Here is a 6,000-nt window from a genome sequence, read left to right as displayed (position 1 = left end):
TAAACGAGGGAGAGACCAGCTATCGTGGCCACTGGAGGAGCGTTGGGTCCTGCAGGCCTTTCAGTCCCTAAACAGGGACAGGCTCTGAGGTTCCCAGCTGAGCAGCTTTTGCAGGGTGTAATGGGTTGAGATGTGTCCCCCAAAAGATATGTCCAAGTCCCATTCCCCTGATACTTATTTGGAAATAGGGTCTTTGCTGATGTCATCATGTCGGGATGGGGTCTCGCCGGGGCAGGGTGGCCTCCAAACACGACGACTGGTGTCCTGACAAAGAGGGAAGGCTCGGGAGGTGCTCAGGCACGCAGGGGACAGGGGACAGGTGGCAGCAGAGGCTGAGGCGGATGTGCCACAGCCACGAGTGGGGATGCCGAGGCTGGATGGCCGGCGCCAGGGCTGGAACAGGCAGGGGCTCCCCCAGTGTCACCTCGCCTTTGGACCTGGCCTCCAGGACTGCTGCTTTAGGCCTCCCGGCTTGGGTGTTGTTAGGGAGCTGGGGTCTGCTCGCTCTCCAGTGCCAGCTCCTCCGCACGGAGGGTCCACGCTCACACCCGGGCCCCTGACCACGAATCGGCTGCTCCAGGTCAGGTCCCTCGCAGCGCAGACGGAGGCCGCCCCCCGGCCGGCAGCCCCTGCAGGAGCCGTGGGGTGGGAGCCAGGGGGCAACCTCAGGCCCGCCCGTTCAAGAAGGGACCGTTCAAGGGCTCCCTGGCACGAGGGGCCGCGGCTGGTGTTTGAAGCACGGGTGTCTCAGACATCCCCCAGGCATTTCCAAATACACCTGGGAGAAGGGACACAGACAGGGAGAGAAGATGGCCGAGGGGCGCCGTGGATCGCCGGCCTCAGCTGGAGAGCGGGGGGGCGCAGGTCAGGCCTGTGTCCCTTGACCCTTCATCTCAATCCAATTCCACTTGAAACGATCCTATTTCCAATTACAGCTGCACTCACCGGGGTGTGGGGTTCGGACTTCATCCTACCTTTCGGAGGCACCCCGTTCAACCCACAGTGGGGGCCAGCTTATAATTATTACCTGTATTGATTTGGGGTCATAGGGCTAACTTGCTCAATGAGGGCTAGGCCTAATTAATTTCTTCGGCCCAGACATCAATGGATTGATCAATATGGCAAAGAAAAATGTGTAAGGAAGGGACCCCATTGACCCGTCTCCTTGACTTTTTATCGGCTTAATGGGCTGCCTCGTGGGGAGACAACCTCACCACGCCTGCTCAACGAGAAGCTCCTGTTAGCTGAATAAAATCTCAGCTTGCGTGAGAAAAACAACACCCCAGTGACAACAGAGCCCGCTATCTCAGGAAGCCCCCCCTCTGGGATTAATCGGCCCCAGCATTTTCCCTCTCTTGCATCATTCGACAAGCTTCGAATCCCCAGGAGGGAGAGGTGGCGTGTGGGTCCTCTGCCCAGGCCAGGGCACCATGCGGGCAGACCCTCGAGGAAGACACGCAGAGTCCGCTTAGTGTTAGCAGAAGGGGAGGGGACTCGGAGCAGGCGCAAACCACCGATGGCCACCGCCTCGGTCCAACTGGGTCTCGTCAGCCACTGTGGACACCTCAGCCAGCTCGCTGTCTTGTTTCTTAACGACTCCAACTTCATCTTGTTCAAGCTGTATTTATGGAAACATTTTAAGCCTAAAAAAAGAAGACAGCATGCTGAAATAAACTTCCATGTCCCCATCGCCCAGCCTCAACAGTGGTCAGTGGATGGCCCGTCTTGCTCCCCGCCCCCTCCACTCCAACCGCCCCCCCATTACTCTGAGCAAGTCTCAGGCATTCTACCATTTCATACCACTCGATGTGCGCCTCTCAAAGGTAAGAGCTCGCCTTTAAAAACATAACCGCGCTACCATTATCACACCTGAAACCATTCTTAATAAAGGTGCCTCGATAATATCAAATTTCCAGCCGGTGTTTAAGTTCCCACTTCTAAACACTTTTATTGAGGTGTAATTTATATACCGTAAAGTTCAGACACTGTCAGTGGACGTCTGCCCCAATGTCACCGCAATCCAGTTCTGGAATACTTTCATCACCCCAAAAAGGTCCCCTCCACCCAGGCCAGCAACCACTGGTCTGCTTTCTGTCTCTGTTTCTTGTTTTTTTTAAAATCGATTTCATAGAAATAGAACCCTAAAATCGGTGGTCTTTGAGCCTGGCTTCCTTCACTTCCCGTAAGGTTTGGGGGTCCGTGCAGGCTGCTTTATGTCTGCATCAGCAGTCCCCTCCTTGCTGTGGCTGCCGGCGCTTTATCATGTGAATGTTCCACCGTTGCTTTTTTGAAACCAGTTCATTCGCTGATGGACGCATGGATTGTTTCCAGTTTGGGATTTTATGACTAATGCTGCTAAGAGCATTCACGTACTACTCTTTGACACGTTGTTTTCCTAGGAGTGGAATTGCTGGGTTACATACTAAGAGTTTAACTTTTTAAAAGAAACTACCCAACTGTTATTCCAAGTGGCTGCACAGTTTTACATCCTCAACAGTAATATACGAGGGTTTTCTTAGTCCCTTTTAATTTGTTTCCCGTCTCCCTTTTTTCCCTTTCAATTTATTTATGAAACTGAGTCATCTGTTCATTAGTTTCCCACAGTCTGACTTTTGCTGATTGTATCTTGTGATAAGTTCATCTGAACTTGAAAAAAAAGGCCTTTCTGATGGCTTACTCAGATATATACATATATCAAAATAAAAGTATAGCAGCAAATGAGGAAACCAGAAAACAGGGAAATACGGGACTGGAGAAACCGAAGCAAGCCATGGACACGGTCAGTGTACCAAATGGCAACCTTAAAGACGAAGACGGTGGTGGAGCTGGATCCCACTTTTAACTCTGAGCTTCCGAACAGCCCAAACAAAGAGGGAAATAAGTTCGGTTACCAGATTCACTGTCTATAAGGTAAAAAAAGCCAATTATTCAGTAGAAATTACATTTTTCAGTAGACAAGTGTCTTAGTTTTCCCTGGGCTGCAGGAACAAAGTGCCACAAACCAGGTGGCTCAAAACAACAGAATTTTTTTGTGTTATGGTTCTGGAGGCTGGAAGACCAAAATCCAGGTGCCAGCAGGGCTGTGCTCCTGAATTCCCCGCAGAAGAATCTGCTCCGTGCCGCTCTCCTGGCTGTGGGTGGCCCGGGGCGTTCTTTGGCTTGTCCCAACATCACTCCAGCGTCTGCTTCTGATTGCCCAGATCTCTCTCCTTATGAGGACACCAGTCACAGTGGATTTAGGGCCCGCCCTACCGTGTGCCCCATCTTTTTAAAAAAAATTTATTTCTCCCCCTCCCTCCATTGTCTGCTCTCTGTGTTCATTCGCTGTGTGTTCTTATGTGTCTGCTTGTATTCTCATTAGGTCCCCGATCCTGGGACCTTCCAGATTGGGAGAGAGGTGGTCATTCTCTTGTGCCACCTCAGATCCCTGTTGTACTGTGTCTCCTCTGTGTCTCTTTTTGCTGCATCATCTTGCTGCGTCAGCTCTCCGCATTGGCCAGCACTTCTGCACGGGGCGGCACTCCACGTGGGCCAGCTCGCCACACAGGCCAGCGTGCCTTCACCAGGAGGCCCAGGGTATCAAATCCTGGACCTTCTGTATGGTAGACGGGAGCCCAATTGCTTGAGCCACATCTGCTTCCCCCCATCTTGATAACATCTGTAAAGACCCTATTTCCAAATAAGGTGCCATTCATGGGACCTAGGTTAGGCCTTGGACCTACCTTTGTGGGGGACACACAACCCATGAATTTCTACCATTATTCCCACACCTTTATTAGGGACACGGTAGGAAGCTGTGGGACTGACACTCCTTCCACAGGTGAGCAAGCTGCCACACAGAGGTGATCAGCAATGGAAATGGCAGTGGGTTGAGACAACATAAAAAGTCAGACTTTTTTTTTTAAGATACTGGGCCAGGGATTGAACCTGTAACCTTGCATGTAGAAGCCAATGCTCAACCACTGAGCCAAATCAGCTCCCGAGTTGGCTTTTTCGGTTTTGTTTTGCTTGTTGTTTTGTTTTTAGGGGGCACTGGGAACTGAATCTGGACCTCCCATGTGAAAAGCAGGTGCTCAACGGCCTGAGCCATAGTCACTACCCAAAAAGTCAGACTTTCAATCCCAGGTCCAAGAAGGTGTCTTCTTGCAACATTGCAGAGTCTTCCTCCTGAATATTCATTATCCAAACCCCATCATTCCACAGCTGTGAAGGCAAAGAAATGTTCTAACATAAAAATTAAACCTAACAAATATGACATTAGCTGCCCTCCCCGGTCTTTACCAACACAGGCACGTCCAAAACCAAAAAACAAGCAAACAAAAACCAGTTAAGGGGAAACGGACTTGGCCCAGTGGTTAGGGTGTCCGCCTACCACATGGGAGGTCCGCGGTTCAAACCCCCAGGCCTCCGTGACCCGTGTGGAGCTGGCCCACGTGCAGTGCTGATACGTGCAAGGAGTGCCGTGCCATGCAGGGGTGTCCCCGCGTAGGGAAGCCCCATGCCCAAGGAGTGCGCCCCGTAAGGAGAGCCGCCCAGCACGAAAGAAAGTGCAGCCTGCCCAGGAATGGCGCCGCACACACGGAGAGCTGATGCAGCAAGATGACGCAACAAAAAGAAACACAGATTCCTGTGCCACTGATAAGGATAGAAGCGGTCACAGAAGAACACACAGCGAATGGACACAGAGAACAGACAACTGGGGTTGGGGAGGGGAAGGAGAGAGAAATAAATAAATAAATCTTTTTTAAAAACCCAGTTAATTCGTTTTTTTGGGTTTTGTTCCTTCATTCTAAGAATTTAGCACTTGTTTCAATTCCTAGAGACCCAGAAGCACTGAAAACACGGGCCCACTCAAAACACTGGTACACAGATGCTCAGCGTGGTATTAGTCATGGTAGCCAAAAAGTGGAAACCACCCGAATATCCCTCAATGGATGAATGGATAGACAAAATGGAATCGTATCTGACAGCAATGCGGAGTGAAGTTCTATTATTACGACATGATGAAATGTGAAAACGCTGTGCTGAGTGCAAGAAGCCTGACAGCAAAGGACAAATATTGGATGATTCCACTTACATGAGATGTCCAGAAAGGGCAAATCTATAAAGACAGAAAGGAGATTCGTGGTTGCCCAGGTCTAGGGGCGTAGGGGAATTTGTGGGGGCGAGGGCTAAGGGTTTCCTTTTGAGTTGACGAAAACGTTCCAGAATCGATTGTGGTAATGTTTGCACAGCTCTGTGGATGTACTAAAAACCACTGAATTGTACACTTTACGTGGGTTAATGACATGGGGTGGGAATTACATCTCAGTAAAACCGTTAAAGAGCAACACAGGTTGGTATGGGTAAACTAAATTCGGTTAAGTGTATCAGCTAAACAATTTAGTTCAGTTCTCTCTCTAAGTGAAGTCTGAATCACACCTTTGTTGTGACATTCTATACAATTGTGGTTCCTGTGTGAGTGGATTCACGGAGATGAGCCTTTTCAAGGTCCCCCTCCCCTCGGGGCCCGAGGGGTCCCTGGCCGTGTGGCCCGCTAGCGTGACGTGTGCTAGGCAGCAGCCAGGCAGCGGGAGCAGGCCTCGCGGCTTCTTGGAGGAAGGGGGCTGAGGGACCTGCTCCCCGCCAGGCGCCCACCGTCGGCCTCCCCATCTTGGATCCCCAAGAAGAGACCCCCCCGGTGAGGGAGACGCTTACTTGTTGCAAAGCCAGCCAAGATGAAGTCATGCGCTTTGAGTCGCGGACTTCTTCCAAAGGTTATTCGACATCAGGGTCCCATTTCAACATCTTTCTTTTCGATTCATCTTTTAATATCGTGGCCACGTATATATATACCGTAAAATTCAGTGGCTGTCATTATATTCACGATGTTGTGCTACCCTCGCCTCCATCCATTACCAAAACCTTTTCATCATCCCAAACGGAAACTCTTTCCCCCATTTAGCATTCGCTCTCCATCCCTCCCTCCTTCCTGTCCCTGGTAACCCCAATCTGCTATTT

The 6,000-nt window shown here is 50.7% G+C and overlaps 1 long non-coding RNA gene across 1 annotated transcript in view; it reads right to left on the bottom strand.

The window, feature by feature from the left end:
- Window positions 1–1,152: 1,152 nt before the first annotated feature.
- Window positions 1,153–6,000, bottom strand: part of LOC111763091 (uncharacterized) — a 28,419-nt gene continuing 23,571 nt past the window's right edge. The window contains exon 3 of the long non-coding RNA XR_009182905.2: window positions 1,153–1,643. This is a non-coding gene — a long non-coding RNA (uncharacterized lncRNA). The remainder of the gene's footprint in view (window positions 1,644–6,000) is intronic.

This window comes from Dasypus novemcinctus, chromosome 23 (assembly GCF_030445035.2).
Source record: "Dasypus novemcinctus isolate mDasNov1 chromosome 23, mDasNov1.1.hap2, whole genome shotgun sequence".
Taxonomy (NCBI): domain Eukaryota; kingdom Metazoa; phylum Chordata; class Mammalia; order Cingulata; family Dasypodidae; genus Dasypus; species Dasypus novemcinctus.
The sequence above is the reverse complement of the archived record's forward strand: the minus strand, read 5'-3'. Positions and strand labels throughout refer to the sequence as shown.